Source organism: Nelumbo lutea, chromosome 2 (assembly GCF_056320005.1).
Source record: "Nelumbo lutea isolate HS-2025 chromosome 2, American lotus-T2T, whole genome shotgun sequence".
Lineage (NCBI taxonomy): Eukaryota > Viridiplantae > Streptophyta > Magnoliopsida > Proteales > Nelumbonaceae > Nelumbo > Nelumbo lutea.
The window spans coordinates 99,932,290-99,951,357 of NC_142685.1; the positions used below are offsets into that span (position 1 = coordinate 99,932,290).

Here is a 19,068-nt window from a genome sequence, read left to right on the forward strand (position 1 = left end):
AGCACAATAAAAATGAGGACGGATTTAAAGAAATTTGATTTTTTTATTTTTTTAGATGTAAATGGGAATACAATCTCTCTCTTTTTTTACAACAAAAGAAGCCCTTTGATTCTCTTGTCACAGATTGGGTCCAAGTAAGGGTGTCAATGGACAGTTTTGGACTGGACCCTGTCCAATCCAAAGTCAATTTGGACGGATTGGATGGACCAAGAAGACATAGTGGTTTGGACCAATCCATAGTAAATTTATATTGAATTTGGTTGGATTAAGTCAATATCTGGTCTATTCATATAAGGTAAGAATATAGGTGTCAATGGACCGAGTTTGGGTTGAAACCAATCTAAATTAAAATGAATTTGAACAAATTGGATGGTTCAAGCATTGAATTGGACAGGTCCAAAATGGTCCAAATTATTTGTTAGATTGAATTGGACCAGGTCCATTTGTAATGGACTCACATTGGACTGGATCGGATTGGACCAAATCCAATCCAATTGACATCCCTAGGTCCAAGGATGTGTAATATGATCTACAAGTTGCTTGCACTTAGAGAATTTCAAATGAGGCAGATTTCAAAATGCAAAATGAAACCCTGCATAATGCCCTTGAGGCCCAATCTTATAAAAGGTATTTGCATGGAACATTTTAAGAGAGAAACATGGAAGCAAACTTACTGTAACTTGCAGCTACGAGCAAAAGTTGATATTAGATTTTGGGTAGAGGGGTTTTCTCAAGTCACAAACCTATTGATGGGTTGGGAAATGAATCAATTCATGGAAATAAGGTTGAACTACTTCAACTTGGTTATGGCATACCTCCCAATGTACATGCGACTGTAATAATTTGATTTGAACATTCATTTCTAACCATAGAAGAATGTATATCATGCAAGCTGGAATTCTTGGCCTATTCTCTACTATCTTCTATCTTTTATTATCTTTCTTTCTTTCTTTCTTTCTTTTTTTATCTCTCTCCCTCTTTCTCTCTCGATTAAATTCTTTGTTTTTTACTTTCTAATAGGTGTGTTAATAGCATTCAAAAATTCGATTTTGAATTTGAGATTCAGCATAGTCGAATCGAATTCAGATATGTCCTGATTCGATTCAATAAATATCCAAATTCGAACAATTATTTAATTCTTATATATAATTAATATATAAAATATTTAAATATTTCATATAATTTTTATATATAATAATTAAACTATATAAATAATTTATATACTTTATATAAATAAAATATTTATTTTATATATTTATTAATTACTTCAAATGATTAATCAGTAGAATTCGAAATTAATCGAATATTCAGATATTTAATCAAATTCAAATTTGAACATTGATTTTCAATATCCATTGGATATCAAATCGAATTTGAATGTCAAATATCAAATTTTCTAATCAGATTCAAATTTGGATATTACTTGGTTCGACTCAAATTCGGTCCATTTACACCCCTATTTCCCATAACCAATTATTACTCCCTTCCCCCATCTTATAAAAGGAAGACACAGTATATATTAGGCGTCTATTTGGCATTGATGTCATTGCTCCAGAAAACGGCAACACATTAGAGCCACATCGGAAAAACATGGTGCTCCAGGAAACGTCTATTTGTTTGGAGCCGTTTTTCCATAAAACGACGACACGTCAGTGTCACATTAGCTCGTTGCTGCCAACAAGGATGTGAGGTGGCAATGACACGGCATTGGATAATAGGTACCAGTGCTGAAAACGTTTCCTGGAGCATTGGTACCAAACAAAAAACGTTGTTATTGCTCTAGGAAATGTCCTATTTGGCAGCAATATTTCCAAACAAAAAAGACACCGTTTTCTCAAAAAATGGTACTTCTAACCCACACGTAAGAAAACTATGCTATATCTGTAGCATCGATGCCAAACATATACTAGATTGATTTTCAACAGATCCGTTAGCCAACCATAGTTTCCTCTTATATAGTCATCCTTTAGGCTGCGTTTGGTTGGAGTGCAAATCTAAACCGTTGCAAATTTGCACTCTGGTTCAGATATACATTCGTTTGGTTAAGTTTAAAAAATGCATCTATTTTCGATGCAAATTTGTATACTTTCTTAGGTTTGTACTGAGAATAGGAGAAAATATTATCTTACCCATTAATAAAAATAAGAATGGATATGGCTTTATCGTCAAAGGACCTTGATTTCATTCTTCTATTTATACCCCTGTCATTAAAATATATTTCCATCTTATTACATTTTCAGAAATTTATTAATGTAATTTTATTAGTGTAGTAATAAGTATTAAGTTACATTAATTATTATAGTAAATTTTGTTAATTTCAAAATACTGTAATTACAGTAATTTTGAAATAACTGTAATTCCAATAATAATTACTAGTGTAGTTAAATTAATTATTTTTTTCAAAATAATTATTACACTAATAATTATTATTGGAATTTTGGTGTAGTAATTAAATAAAGTAATCATTATAATAAATGTTTTACTATAGTTACAATTTCTTTAAATTAATTTTATTACACTAACAATTAAATTGTGTTATTTTCCAGAAAAATTACTAGAAATCAATGAATATACAAAATTTTCAACCAAAAATTTCTTTATAAATGTCATTTAAAATTAATTAAAAATTATAAATTTGAAAAGTAAATTCAACAATTATAGCTCTAGGAAAGAGTTGGTGGAGTTTGCAAATTGGCAAACAAAATATCAGAGTTTTGGAAAATTTTGAAGAAGAAATTAAAAAAAAATAATGTAATTTTGGAAAATTTCTTTAAAATGTAGTAAATAATTATTGAAAATTATTGGAATATTTTGGAAATTTGGGAAATTTTATTACATTTGATAGATTTTGGAAAATTATTTAAAAATCATGTGATTTTCATTTTAAATTATTAAAGATAAATTAGTATCGGTAAAGGAAAACGTTAATTTGAACCAATAATTACACAAATTTTCTATTGTTAATATAAATTAGTATAGTATTGAAAATTTTGGAAAAGGAAATTATTAATTAACTTATATTGAAAAATAAAAGATATTAGTGTAATTTTATAAATAATATATTTAAAAAATAAAATAAAGCATTTAATATATTTAAAAAATCAATAATTTAGCATATATACTTTTAGAACTTTATCAGTAGCCGACACTCAATATATCTTTTTGATATTTTTTTACTAGCAAATTAGACATTGAATTTTCCCATGCATCGCACGGGTTCTTACTAGTACTTTCTGAAAAGGAAAGAAAAATTTGCTCCAATCGAAGTAAATAGGTTTTGAGCTCCCAAGAGAGAGAGAGAGAGAGGAGAGGCGAGCAACTCTAAAGCTTCGCGAATCTCTTCTTCTTCTTCTTCTTCTTCTTCACAGGCTTGAACCATTTGTTGAGGAAAAATGGGAGTGATTCGTATCAACCAAACATTTGCAACACGGGTGAGTCCATCTAGGGCATATTAATACGTTCTCAGGTCGTCTTCTCTAGTATAAGCGATTCTCTGCTGAACTGGACAAATGTGGTTTCAGTAGGGGATTGGTAACCTTCTCACAATTGATTATGCACCGTTTGAACCATATACGGCATGGACAATTTCTCAGAAGTTGGACCCCTACTTCGTTTATTTCCCTGAAAATTCAAATGTCAGATTTTTATCGAATACTAGAAACTGGGCCATGACGTGTTACTCAAGAACCTACTGATGAATCTTTTCGAACATGATCTTTGTGAATCGTTTCTGGCTTTCCTTCCCATTTCAGAGAGAAATCCTCTCTGCAAAACTGAATTGTACAAATCTTTTCATTCATTTTAACAATTGTATTTCTGGGATTTAGAGAACGGTTCGTGCCATCAATAGCTTCTCCGACATTGAGAACTGATGTAGCGCAATCCGGTTGCTCCCAGCTAGAGGTGATCTGGCTTCCAGTAGACGACAAACTCGGTTGATCTACAAAAAGTGAATTAGAGAACCCGGGGTTGCTTACCCGGCGAGGTTGCTCCGATGCTTAAGTTAGTACTTGGTTGCGAGCTGATATTTCCCCTAGCCAAATCACCCTACATCAATTGCCCCCCACTCCCCAAGCCAGGGGTCCCGACCCGGTACTGGGAGTTCATGATGAGCTAAGTGAATTTGGTCCGAGGTCCAGGCAGCTAGATAAATGAATCACGGGTCAGACTTGTTTGGCCACCTAGCTCAACCAGGAAAAATCTAGGTCGCGTCTGGCCTACGCGCAGACGTCACATGATCCATAAACTCTGTGGACATAAAAAAATGCACTAAACCGATTTTATCCCCAGGGGTCGCGCAGTCGGTTTTCCTAGGAGCCATTGAATTGCTTAGATCTCGACGATTAGTTTGCGGACATAGCGGCTATAAATAGGGGGCTCGTGACTCATTTTTCTCGCAACAAATTCACAAGTCTTTGTTCTGAGGTCACGATGGAATCCTTCAGCTTGCTACTTCTTCGTTTTCCGAGGTCACTCTTTTCTTGGTGAGTTTGTGTTTTCTTAAGTTTGTTCTTCTTTTGTTTTTTAATCATGTCTAGCTCTAGCATAGATAGGCTCTTAGATCACTCTAGTGAGGTCGAGGGTGCGAGCTGCAACCCGCGGCCCCTGCTGGGGAGGTCAACTCATTGTTGGGCGACTCCCCTCTTTGGTCTTTAGAGGGAACTTCTGTGCCCGAAGTTGAGCCATCTCAGCTCGGGGAGACCGTGGTTCGGGAAGAGGGTCCATCCTCTAGAACGGAGGCCCTATCTTCTTCCTGGGGTCGGGATCCAGACGACTTCGGTCCTTCTACTTTGACCTCGGATAGGCTAATGTACTTAGTAGCTCGCTATAGTCTTCCCGATAGCTTAGTCTTTAGTCTTCCTCTTGGTCAATATCCTTGGGCTCACAATCACCATGAGCTCGCAGTCGGGCTGCGCTTCTCGCTTCACCCCTTCATCATAGAGATAGTAAAGTTTTTTAACATCACCATCGACCAGCTACACCCGAACTCCATCCAGAATATAGTTGTTACCATCTCCTTATTCCACACATATAACCGACCACTGTCCCTAGATATCTTCAGCTTGATCTGTGCGATCAAGAGAAATTCTGCTTGTCTGCGCGGGGATGTCAGACAAAGCTATTACATCTCTCCTTGGCCTAGGTTCAAAATCTTGTTTGGCTGCTCGAACAACATTCCGGCCTAGAAGAGGAGGTACTTCATTGTCCGAAATCCTGAAGGGTGGTCTTTTCCATCCCATTGGAGGGTGGCTATCAAGGATCCCGGGGTGAGCTTAGATGCGGAAACTAGGGCAGTTATCAACTCGTGGAGGGACCTCGGCCTCGAGATGAAAGATTTCTTGGTCGAGGAGAAGCTTGTGCGAGCTGGTCTGAGCCCTCCTAGTAGGTTTCTACCTCGGTTTTTACTTTAAGGTTCTCTTTAGTTCGTGGTTAACCTTTTGCTCTTGCAGTTACCATGCCGAAGATCGATGCCAAGAACCTTCTCAAGTGCTCTCAGAGAGGGAAGAAGATGAAGTTAAAGAAGCCTCGCCCGGAGGCCGATCCTTCAGTCCTTGCCCCATCTGAAGTCCTTGTCGTGGAACCGATCTCTGTCGAGCTCCCCGAGGAGGAGGTCCATCCTCAACCCCCTGTAGTGGACCTGGATGACGACTAGGAGGAAGGTGCTCAGCCTCATGAACCGGGGAGCACTTCTGTACCCGAGCAGGAAAGCGTCCAACCTCATGAGCCTGAGAGCGCTTCTGCACTAAGGCCCAAGTCCCCCAAGGAAAGCGTAATGACTCTTCGGCTCGGAATGCGCAAGAGCAGGGATGCCATCTTTCCTGATGAGATCGCGGAGTGGGCTGACATGCCTACAGCCTTGTTTGGAGGCCGAGCTGCCAGTTATTACATGGTGATAAGTATCTTACTTTACATTTTATTTCCTTGTCAAGTTTTCAAATGTACTTACCTCGGTTTTATTTTCTAGGTGAACTCCACCATTCATTTGTTAATGTGCCAGTCCAAGATCCGCCTGAACAGGCTCGGGATGCCAAGGAAAAGGCATGGCAGCTTCATCACAAACTGGACATAGCTCGGGGCAAGATACTTCGGGCCAAGAATGGAGCTCGAAGGCAATAGGAGCTAATCTTGGTCATGACTGAGGAGGCAGTGAAACAACAGGAACTAATCTCTGCACTGACCGAAGAGAAGATGAAACAACAGGAGCTAATCTCAACGATGATCGGGGAGAAGGCGAGGCTTCAACAAGAGATCGAGAATCTCGAAGCGACGATCTAGGAGCGGACTAAGATCTTCAAGACCTCCATCCAAGAGGCATGAGCAGAAGAAAGAAGTCGCGCCATCGAACGCTTCAAGGGATTCTCGGAGTTCTCCAGGTCGAATATGGATCAAGCTTCTATCGTTCTAGTTTCAAGCTGTGCAGGTACTTAATGTGTTAGAAGATCCCTGATCTTTATCTCAAAGTCATCTCTATGTCGTCCTTACCCCCGAGGTGGAAGAGGCAGCAAACAAAGAGACCGGCTCATCAGAGGAGGAAAGTGATGACGAAATCGAAGAGGCGGGCCCCTCAGGTCAAGAGGACGTGGGAGAGCACATGGAGACTGACCCAACTAGCAGTCCTCATGCATGATTCTGGCCTTTTCTTCTTTTTGTGTTTTGGATGTACACCCCGAGGGCACCGAGCTCGAGTTATAATGAAATCTTTGTACTTGCACTCTTTTCATTAATGAAATACGAACATTGTGCAAAAATGTTCTGTGTAAATGACTCCTGATCTGGGCAACAAGTGTATAGGTTACCTGAATTGTTGAGCTACCGAGCTAGACAACAAGTAAGGATAACCAAAGTAAAAATTTATTTAAGTGTTTGTTACCCCAAACTGTCTACTTGGACTATTAGTAGGGGAAACTTTACGTAATGTACGTCGAGGTGAGCGACATTGCAGGGTATATACCCGACTTGTCCATGCACGGGCTACTCATTTAAATGTTGGTTGTCCCTAACGGTCCCAACTTGTGGATATATGCTGAAGTGGGCTAGACCTCGTAGGGCTCACACCCGAGCTGTCTACACCTTAGGCATTAAAGGTACTTTGCCTATGCCAAAGAGGTGACTAGGACTTATATGCCCATGCCGATGAGGCGATTGGGACTTATATGCCCATGTCAAGGAGGTGACTGGGACTTAATCGTCCATGCCGAAGAGGTGACTAGGACTAGTTCGCCCAAGCTGAAGAGGCGACTAGGACTTATATGATGCCGAGGTCTTTTATCAGCTCAGCACTTTTAGTCCTTCGACTTCTGGGAGTGACTCGCAGTTTGTTCTCTATTTCGACAATTACAGGTAGTATCACCTTAAATTGCTAATGTTCCACGCTCGAGGTACCTATTTTCCTTCTAAGGTTTTGAGCTCATACGTACCTTCCCCGAGTACCCACTTTACTTGGTAGGGACCTTCCTAGTTCGGTCCAAGCTTACTGACACAAGGCTTAGGCACCATAACTTTCCGAAGGACCAGGTCTCTGACACGGAAGTGCCACTTCTTGACCTGGGCATTGTAGTACTGTGCCACTCTTTGCTGGTAGGTTGTGGTCCGGATATATGCGAGGTCCCGTACTTCTTCCACCAATCGAGGTTGGTACGGAGCTCGTCACCGTTGGTTTCTTTGTCGTATGCCTCCAGGCGTAATGTAGGCACCTCGATCTCAGTTGGGATTACCGCTTCCATCCCATAGGTTTCACGGTAGTTTGGTAGGCCCATAGTACACTAGGCAGCTCATCTACCCATAGTCCCTTAGCTCGGGCTAAGCGGGCTTTTAGTCCATGGAGTATAGCTCTACTCATGAATTTCGCCTAGTCGTTTGCTTGAGGGTGTGCCATCGAAGTGAAATTCTATTGTATCCTCATCTCGGCACCCCAGTTCTGAAACTTGATATCTTCGAACTGTTTACCATTGTCAGAGGTAAGCACTCGAGGTAGCCCAAAGCGGTATACTATATTCCTCCAAAAGAAGTTTTGTACACTTCGGGTTGTGATTGTTGCTGGCGGGAATGGTCTAAGAATGTCGATTCCCCACTGTGCGAAGGGCCATGGGCAAGTGAGGTACTTCAGGTTGGCAGCAGGTCGGTGGTGGATGTTGGCGTGTCTTTGGAATTTATCGCACTTCTTGACAAGCTTGAGTGTGTCTGCCTTCATTGTGGGCTAGTAGTACCCCTTTCGTAGCGCTTTCTGGGCAAGAGCCCTGCCCCCTAGGTGTCCGCCACACAGGCCTTCATGAGTGTCTTGGAGAACGAGCTCGACTTCTGAGGGTCACAAGAAGTGCAAGTAGGGGAGCGTGTAGGATCTCTGGTACAACCGTCCGTTTATCATGACATACTTGGCTTCCTGATGCTCTACCCTTCTAGTTGTGTTGCGATCTACAGGGAGGGTCTCGTGAAGCAGGTAGCTCGCGAGTGAGTCAATCCAGGTTGGCTTTGCTTGTACAATAGGAGCGACCTCTTATGTCCCCCCGAGAATGTTGGGCCAAGGTAGGTTCTCTATATACACGGTCCTCATGGTGTTGCTACTCGTGCTGGCTAACCGGGACAAGGCATCAGCCTCAGCGTTCTCGGACCTTGGAATCTGCTTGATGAAGTATGACTATAAGCTGTGTAGAACTTCCCTGACCTTGGCTAGATAAGCAGCCATGGTGGGGTTGCAAGCTTCATAATCGCTGGTGACCTAGTTGACCACGAGCTGGGAATCACTGCAGATGACGATGTGTTTTGCTTGTACTTCATTCGCTAGAGTGAGTCTGGCTATCAGTGCTTTGTACTCCACTTCGTTATTAGATGCTACGAACTCGAACCGAAGTGTGTACTCCAGCTTCACCCCGCTTGGCCCGTATAAAATAATGCCGACTCCGCTTCCTTGTTGATTAGATGGATTGTCTACGTGGAGGATCCAGGGCTCCTTGTCCCAGGTTGCCATGCTCTAACCGGGACTGGTGCCGCACTGGTTGAAGCTTTCTCTTTGTACTCGAGTTCAATTAATTTGGGGACTACGGTGCTAAAGGTGCATTCTGCAACGAAATCGGCCAAGGCTTGGGCCTTAATCACTGTCCGAGGCTCGTATTGGATGTCGTACTCGCTGAGTTCGATGGCCCACTTCGTCAGTCTGCCAGATACCTCAGGCTTGAGTAAGATTTGCCTCAGAGATTTGTGGGTGAGAACGACGATGGTGTGGGCTTGGAAATACGGACGAAGCTTCTGAGCTATGATAACTAACGCGTATGCCGGTTTCTCGATCTCTGGGTACCTTGTTTTGATGTCCTGCAAAACTGTGTTGACATAGTAGATAGGGCGTTGGACCCGATTTACTTCCTTTATCAATACCGAGCTGACTACCTCATCATTCGTGGAGAGGTACAACTTCAAAACATCTCCCTCCTCGAGTTGGGTCAGAATCGGGATGCTAGCTAAGTATTTTTTAGCTCGTTGAAAGTGAGCTAGCATTCTTCGGTCCATCAAAAATACTTACTTTTCTTAATTGCCTTGAAAAAAGGCAGGTAGTGATCTGCCGACTTGGACATGAAGTAGAGCGACTATATGACCGTTCAGCCTTTGAACCTCCTTCAATTTACGAGATGTCCTTAGATCTAGAATGGCCTTTATCTTTTCAAGGTTGGCTTCGATGCCACATCGGTTAATTATGTACACAGGAATTTACCCGAGGTGACACCGAAGATACACTTGTTAGGGTTTAACTTCATATTATACTTGTGCAAAATTTCAAAAACACAATGTAAATCATTTATTAAACAATTTGAAAATTGGGTTTTGACGATCATGTCGTCTACATAGCACTCAACCTTGTTGCCGATCAATGGCTCAAAGATTCTGCTTACAAGTCTTTGGAATGTCGCCCCAACATTTTTTAGTCCAAAGGGCATGACCTTGTAACAGTACAATCCTAGTTCGGTTATGAATGTCGTTTTTTTCCTCGTCGGTATGGTCCATCTTGATTTGGTTATATCCTGAGTACGCATCCAGGAAACCCAGCAACTCGTGCCTTGAGGTCGCGTCCACTAGACAGTCAATCTTAGGGAGTGGGAAACAATCCTTCGGGCAAGCCCGATTCAGGTTGGTATAATCAACACACATGCGCCATTTACCGTTGGCCTTTTTTACCAGAACAGGGTTAGCTACCCAGCTCGGGTAATGGACCTCCCTGATGAAATCAGCTACGAGGACCTTCTCGATCTCACCATCGACTATCCTCCAGCACTTTGGGGCAAGGTTGCGTTTCTTTTGTCTAACGGGTCTAACTACAGGATCAGTATTTAACTTACGAGTTATTATCTTTGCATCTATATCGGGCATCTCTGTTGCGGACCATGCGGATATATCTAAATTTTTAATTAAAAAACTTACCAGCTGAGAACGAAGAGGTTCCTCGACCGATGCACCGATCTATAGAGTTCTAGCTGGATCTTCTGTTGAAACAGGGACGTGGATTTACTCTTCTATTGGTGTAGTTCGCTCCTCGGTGTAGTTCGTAGGTCACTCTAGCTCGAGATCATCCGCTAACTTGGCTTTCCCTTTGAGGGTGGCGACATAGCATTTGCGAGACTCGAGCTGGTCGCCTCGTGCTACCCCTACTCCGAAGTCCGTGGGGAACTTCATAGCAAATAGTAGGTGGATACCACTGCGTGAAGCACATAGGTGATGGGTCGACCTACAATGGCATTGTATGGGGAGGGAGTCGTGACCACTTGGAAAGTGTCTTCGAATCTTGCGATATTAGGCCACGTGTTGACCTCCACAGGTACTGAAATTTGCCCTAGGGTCCTAACTTCTTCTTCACTGAAGCCTACTAGAGGAGTACTTGTGGGCTTGATGTCGCTTTCCTAGAATTGGAGCTTGTCGAAGGCATCCTTGAATAAGATGTCATCCGAGCTCTCTGAATCCACTAGGATGCGCTTAACTTCAAAATCGTTGATTCTCATCTTTATGACTAGCGCATCATCATGGGGGTATTGAATCCTGTGCGCATCATTTTCTGTGAAGAATATGGGGTCTTCGAGCCTTGGTCGCTTCAAAGGATTCTGTTCTTCTCGTTCTAGTTCGCAAGCCGAGGTCTTCCCCGCTGCCGAGGTGAAGCCCGCGACAATAGACTCGCCTATAATCATGTCGATTACTCTACGGATTGGTCTTTCTTCGGGCAGTTGTCTCTATTCACTCAGTCTGCTACTAGACTCAGGAGCATCTCTCCTTTACTCCCCCTGCCGATCTGTCTATTTTTTATTATATTTTTGTACAAAATTTTTCAAGTATTCGTGACAGATGAATTCTTTAATCTCGTCGTGGAGGTTTCTACAATTTTCGGTACTGTGACCATGATCTCTATGGAAATGACAGTATACATTTTTGTTTCTAGTGGCGGGATCTCCCCTTAACCGGGGTGGCCACTTCACATAAGAGGCATCATTGATCACCATGAGAATCTCTCCCCGCTTCGCATTGAGGGGTGTGTAGCTCGTTCTTTTGACCGGAGGAGTTCGGGAATGCTGATCTGACTTGTTCCCTCCCCTGGTTGGGGACTTGCTCTTTCTTCGCTTGTTGTCCCCATTGTTCAAGGTGTCACCTTCCCGTTTCCTCTTCTCCATTGGGTTCTCACTTTTCTGGTTCATCTCCTCTTCTATCCTAATGAATTGATCAACGAGCTTGAGAAACTCGGTGATATCTTTGGGCTTGTTGGCTACCACGTGCCACTTAAACTCCCTATGAGTGATACCTCTCTTTGCTGTCGTGAGTCTTACAGCGGGATCCAGATTAGGAATTTGTAGACAAGTGTCGTTGAAGCGTTTTATGTAGCTTCGAATTGACTCTCCTTCCCTCTAGACTATGTTGAGGAGGCTTTCTTGTGACCTCGGATACTTCTTGCTGGTGATGAAGTGTGAGGTGAACATCTGCACGAACTGCGCCCAACTCTTGATCGTCCCAGGCGTGAGGTTCCTGTACCACGTGCGAGCTACTCCTTTGAAGGTCGTGGAGAAGGCAACGCACATGCTGGATTCATCGGCCCCAGCTATGTGCATTTGGGACTTGAAGGAGTCTACATGATCATTCGGGTCAAATGACCTGTCATACTTATCTAGTAGAGGTACTTTGAAGTCCTTCGGCATCGGGGTGGCCAAGAGCTCGGAAGACAAAGGAGATGGCACAGAGAGGAGAGGAGCGGTCTTCATGGCTTCCAAGCTTGCCTCCTCTTTGCTTTTAGGCTGTTCGGGCTGACTAGGACTGAAGAGCTGGCTTGGAATTGTAGCTCGGCGTGCCTTACAACGCCACTTTTGCTACTTCTTGACTGGTTCTGCATTTGCGTTGCTAACTTCGGTGTGATCAGGTATGGTGCGGGCATGGGGTAGTTTGGACTGTTGGTGCTGGCTGCTGTGGATGAAGGGGCCTTGCCTGGAGTCCACGGCCAGAACCTCGAACCGATTCCCCACGAGCGAACCTTCTTGATGCGATGGCCTAGTGAAACGGCCTTGGCGGGCTAAGTGTCTCCCGACTTGTTGATGTTCTCCGAAGCAAGAGGAGTGATCTGTTTGTCCCTCCTGCCGCGAGACGAGACTTGGATCCCAAGGGGATGTGGAACCTGGGAAGTCTGTCCTCGACAAGAAGGGTGAGTATTCTGATGACGGGATCTGCTTTGCTGTGGGGCCGGATTTAGAGGTGGAATCGGCTTTTGATTCTGCGGTAGTGGAGGGAACTGTTGCTGATAAAAGTGGTGCAAGACCTGCTACTGGTATTGTTGGAATTGTTGGACCTGTTGCATCTGGACCTGAATAGTCCGCACACAGTGTACCAGGTCATCAAGCTGATTCTGCTTGACTGCAGGGGGGACCATAGAGGGTTCAGTAAAGGTTGCACCCACCATATGAGGGAGTGGGGCATTCATTGGTGCTATGTCTCGAGGTATATTCAATGTTGGAACCCCATCTGCAAAGAGGCACGGTGAACTGACTAATGCACACGGCTAGGACTTGAGGTTGCCCCCCGGAGATGTTCATTTCACCATTTTGTCTGGAATTACTAGAGGATGCCATGGATGATTTTCGAGGAAAGAGACTTCTTGTAGTGTTTCCCATAGACGGCGCCAAATGATGTAGCGCAATCCGGCTGCTCCCAGCTGAAGGTGATCTGGCTTCCAGTAGATGACGAACTCAGTTGATCTTCAAAAAGTGAATTAGAGAACTCGGGGTTGCTTACCCGACGAGGTCGCTCCGATGCTTAAGTTAGTACTTGGTTGCCAGCTGATAATAGTTTAGAATGCAAGAGATCTAGAGAGCAAAGATTATGCATACCTTTCACCCCCGGGGGGTGGAGCCTTTATATAGTGGAGCCTTTGCGGGTTTTGCGGAGTGGTTCTGGGATTCTCGTTACGATGAGGTCCGTTTCCGCGTAAATTGGGGATAACGTTGCCAACTAATAAGATTCATCACTTCCGCCCGAATCGGATGGGGGAGATAATGTAGCTGTTATGAGGCGTGATCCCGTAAGGCGCGGAATCTGGTGGCGAGATCTTCGGGGTTGCCATGCAGTGGTCGGTTAGTATTACCCGAGCTAGTGCCCTTTGGATCCGACCTGGTACGAATGCCGAAGTGTCTTGGTACCGAGGTGGTTCTGATGCGATCGTGCATCGAGGTGAACTCGTCCCGAGGTGGTTTGGTTGTTTGAGCTCGATCCATTGCAGATTTGGTGTGTCGGACTGAACTGTCATCCTGCTAGTTAGGTCGTGTCCACGTGTCCCCCTATAGGTCGGGCCAAATCACCCTACATCAAGAACCATAGACCTCAGTTTTCCTTACAAGAGTGTGCTTCACTTTTGCAGCGTTTCAGTGATCTGAGAGATGTTAACAATGGAAAGTCACTTCATTCAATCCTCATCAAAAGCGGGCTACATCGAGATGTCTTTGTACAGAACAACATTCTCCGTTTGTATGCTGCTTGTGAGGAGTTGGTGAATGCTCGTCTACTGTTTGACGAGATGCCAGAACCAAATTTGATTTCTTGGACAAGCATTATCTCAGCCTATGTACAATACGGTTACAACGACCTTGGTCTGCAGTTTTTTTCTCTTGTGTGTTGTTAAGGGTTGTGGCCCAACGAGTTTGGGTTCTCAGTGGCACTGAAGGCATGTGGAGTTACGGGCAATTTGCTGATGGGAAAAGTTCTTCATGGTCAAACACTGAAATCTGGCTTTGATCTATGCTTCTTTTGTAATAGCTCTATCTTCAATATGTATGTAAAATCTTGAGAATTGGATGATGCCCGTAAGCTCTTTAATGGAATCCCGCTAAATGAAAGATCCGAGGCCTTGTGGAATACATTGCTTGATAGTTGTGTTCAGGTATCAGAGGCTAAGGAAGCCATTAACTTTTCATCAGATGATGCATTCTAATGTATCACCGACATGTTTTACTTATGCTATTCTTATTAAATCATACACAGACTTGTAAAATTTCCACCTGGTTAAGTCTTTTCATGGCCGTACTATTAAGGCAGGCTTGGATAACCATAATTTTGTTGGTGGAGCCCTTGTCGACACCTATTCCAAGTTGGGATTCCTGGAGGATGCCTATAAAGTGTTCCAGGAACTAGAAGAGAAGGACAATGTGGTCTGGAGTTCTTTGCTGGACGGTTTCCATTAGAGTGGGGTTGCTGAACAAGGCCTGTATTTGTTTCGCCCATTTGTCTCGGAAGGTCATCAGTTTGACCCTTTTATCTTTGCTAATGCTTTTAGTCTGTGTTCAAATATAGAGGTGACGCCAGTTGGTTCGCAAGTGCATTGCAGTTTTATCAAGTCTGGCTTTGCATTGGATTATTTTATTTGGAATGCCCTCATCAATATGAATGTTGGTACAGGGATGGTTTGTCATGCTTACAAATGTTTTCTTGAGGTCAGGCATAAGAATGAGATATGCTTCAATGCCATGATTGCAGGTCTAACCTTTGATTCAGAAGATGGAAAAGCTCTACAACTGTTCTGTAAGATGAGGGAGCTTGGATTGATACCAGGTCATTCCACAATAAGCTTTGTTCTCAGAGCCTGTGCTAATCTGCATAAGTTGGAAGAAGGCAGAGCTCTCCATTCTCATATTGTTAAAACATTTGTTGATTCCGACTCTAATTTTTGGCACTGGGAATGCTCTTATTGAGTAGCATGCTAAATGTGGAGTTGTTGACGAAGCAATCATGGTATTTAAAGAGATGGATGTTCCAAATGAGTTCTGCTGGACAACTATTATATCCAATTACACTGAATCAGAGAGGTGGGAGGAAGCATTATGCTTGTTGTTTGATATGATCAGCTCTTCGAAGTCTGTAAAACCAAGTCAATTCACCTTGGTAGCTGTTCTTCGGGCTTGCACAAGACTTCCAGCACTGAACCAAGGGAAGCAGATCCGTGGTTACATCATAAAAGCAGGATTCGAGTTGCATTCCTTTGTTATGGGATGAGTCCAATCAAGAGTGATATCTATGATGCTTCTCGAGTATTTTCTTCCATGACTGAACGAGATATTGTTTCCTGGAGTGCCAATATCACAACATGGGAGCAACATGGTAGAAGAGACCGTTGTATTTGCATTGATGCTGGGAGTAGCTGGTTGTTTTTATGTTATTATTTTTTACCAACATCCAACATGGTAGAAGAAACCGTTGTATTTGCATTCATTCAGCCTTCCAAACTGCTGCCCAGTTGGACTTCTTTGTATGGCGTGGGATCCAAACATTGATCTACACATCAGCCACATGGGTTCGGCCCAGCCTTTGTTACAAGGCCTGGCCGAATACATTGTTATAGACAGTGCACCCCCTGAAACCCATCAAATGAGCTTTATGGGCCCAACACTTACCCTAAGTGGTCCCTACGCCAAGCCACCTTGTAACACCCAGGGACTGTGGGCAGATGCAAGATTAGCCCATTAGGTATTATCCTCAATGGTCTTACACTTAACCTCTCAGCCCATAATGATCATACACTGCCCGACAAGAGAGGACCTCTCCCTCGGCTGCAAGGAACAGTGCTGCACTCTTTCTTGTATGGATCCCGGGAATTAAAACCTTTTGCAAACCTTTTAGAAATCACAATATATATACTTTTATATCTCATATAAAATATATTTTGCAAAACAAATCTCAACGATTGAAATCGGCTGGCGGTAGTCTTGGTTTCCATCAGTGAGAGTGCATCCCCGATCATTACCTTTGTCCGACAAAGGGGCTGATCCTGTCACTATGATCACCCACTCAGATGAATTCTCAGACTGTCCCAACATACCCAGGTTTTGACCCCCACTAAGGATCTCACTGATTGGTACATCAAAGACAGCCCAATCCGACACCTAGTATAGTATCATAATCGAATCTAGGGGTCGGGTGTAACTTTCCAGTTTTGCCCATCAATCTCCAAGGTCCAGGGCAATACTGGCAATCTGGTCCAGTTCAAAGATTCAATTAGTCCTACACTGTATGTGCCTAGGGTCTCACCCCGGCAGCTGAGACAAGCCACCCCAACTGACTTGGTGGCACCATAATGTCAGCCTTGTCAGGATAGGTCTCCCTAGACCGACCCACTGGCTGTGAACATTCTAAACTAACACGAGTCTCATTAAGTGTCCAATTTAAGGGTATTACACAGAAACATACCAAGGGAACATGAATCAAATATGCACTTTTATTCATTTGTAGTAAACTCATAAAGTACATCATCTTGATTGAAGCTAAGGGCATATAAAACTGTCTAACAGCTCCCACTTGCACTTAGGTCCAATTAGGTATTAGCCGGAGTCTCATGCTTTCCATGTGTTTCTCAAACACTTTCTATGGTAGTGGCTTTGTCAATGGGTCTGCTACATTTTCCGCTGACGCTACCTTCTGAATCAGGACGTCCCCTCTACCAACAATCTCCCGTAGTACGTGGTACTTCCTCTCGATGTGCTTCAACTTCGAGTGGGCTCGTGGCTCCTTAGCCAGAGCAATAGCTCCATTGTTGTCACACAACAATGGGATGGGTGATGTGCTGGACGGAACTACTCCCAACTCGTGAACGAACTTCTTCATCCACACGGCTTCTTTGGCAGCCTCACTTGCGGCATTGTACTCGGCCTCAGTCGTGGAGTCTGCAGTGGACCCCTGTTTGCTGCTTTTCTAGCAAACAACTGATGATCATATCATGAAAACATATCCAGATGTAGACTTTTTATCATCTGGATCCGATTGGAAATCGGCATCTGTATACCCTTGGATCTGTAGTGAATTACTATCGAATACTAGACAAAACTCTTTTGTCCTTCGAAGGTACTTAAGTATGTTTTTCACAGCAGTCCAGTGCTCCTGCCCTGGGTTGGCCTGAAATCTGCTTACTACATTCACTGCCTGAGCAATGTCAGGACGAGTGCACAGCATGGCATACATGATGCTCCCTACAGCAGAGGCATAGGGAACGTCTTTCATGCCATTAATCTCCTCAGAAGTCTTGGGAGACATCTTCTTGGAGAGAGTGACTCCATGTCTAAAAGGAACATTTCCTTTCTTGGAGTTTTCCATGCTGTATCTTTTGACTATTGTGTCAATGTAAGCAGATTGGGATAATCCTATTATCCGCTTTGATCTATCTCTATAGAGTCGAAGACCCAGTATATAGGAGGCTTCTCCAAGATCTTTAATGGAGAATTGCTGTGAAAGCCATACTTTCACCATAGTTAACATTCCTACATCATTCCCAATGAGTAGAATGTCATCTACGTACAGAACCAAGAAGGTAACCTTATCTCCACTGTACTTCCTATAGACACAGGGTTTATCCGGATTCTACTCAAAGTCAAACGATTTGACAGTAGAGTCAAAACGGTGTTCCAACTTCTAGAAGCTTGCTTAAGTTCATAAATGGATCTATTAAGTTTACATACCATGTTTTCCTGACCTACAGTAATGAAGCCTTGCGGCTGCTGCATATAGATATCTTCAGTAAGATTTTCCATTCAGGAATGCAGTTTTGACATCCATCTGCCAAATCTCATAATCATGGTATGCTACTACAACTAGCAGGATCCTAATGGATTTAAGCATGGCCACAGGCGAAAAGGTTTCCTCATAAACGATGCCCTCTTTTTGAGTGTACCCTTTCGCCACCAGACGAGCTTTGAAGGTCTCAACCCTACCATCGGGGCCTTTCTTCCTCTTGTAAATCCATTTGCAACCGATTGTTTTTATCCCGAAGGGTGGATCTACTAAAGTCCAGATTCCATTGGTCTCCATTGAGTCAACCTCTGCTCTCATGGCCTCCACCTACTTCTGGGAATCTATGTCCAACATAGCTTCCGTATAAATCATGGGATCCTCCTCACTAGTCAAGGTTTCCACCAAGTAACTATCCTGGTCATAACCATAATGGACTGATGGCCTGGATACCCGAGTGGATCTTCTAAATTGGTCACTACCTAGAACTTGTGGGACATCTCCCACTGCTCCTGAGCTCTCCTCATCAAGAACAATTTCCCGACGATGGGTGTCCAGGATGTAATCGGTCTCCAAGAACTGGGCATTTCGATTGTAGAACACTTTCTGCTCACTTGGGTCATAGAAAAAGTAACCTACAAAGCCTTTTGGGTAGCCTACGAATAGGCAACGGCTGGTCTTGGATTCCAACTTGTCTGCACTCGTTCTTTTAACGTGTGCTGGACAACCCCAAATCTTCAAGCGTCTGACACTTGGTTTTTTCCGGTCTAAAGTTCATATGGAGTGTTCGGAACCGACTTGGTTGGAACCCGATTCAGCACATAAATCGCAGTCTCTAATGCGTAACCTCAAAAGGATGTGGGTAACTCTGAGTGTATGAGAAATGACCGGACCATATCTAATAAGGTCATATTCCTCCTCTCTGAAATACCGTTAAGTTGTGGTGTAGCAAGAGGAGCTAATTGTGATACTATCCCATTGTCCTTTAAGTAGTCCCTGAATTCGTCAAAGAGATAATCGCCACCTCGATCTGATCGAAGGGCCTTAATTTCTCTCCCTAACTGTTTCTCG

The 19,068-nt window shown here is 43.4% G+C and overlaps 1 pseudogene; it reads left to right on the top strand.

Moving 5' to 3' along the window:
* LOC148872292 (pentatricopeptide repeat-containing protein At4g18520, chloroplastic-like) overlaps positions 1 to 19,068 on the top strand; it is a 40,391-nt pseudogene that overhangs the window by 4,727 nt on the left and 16,596 nt on the right.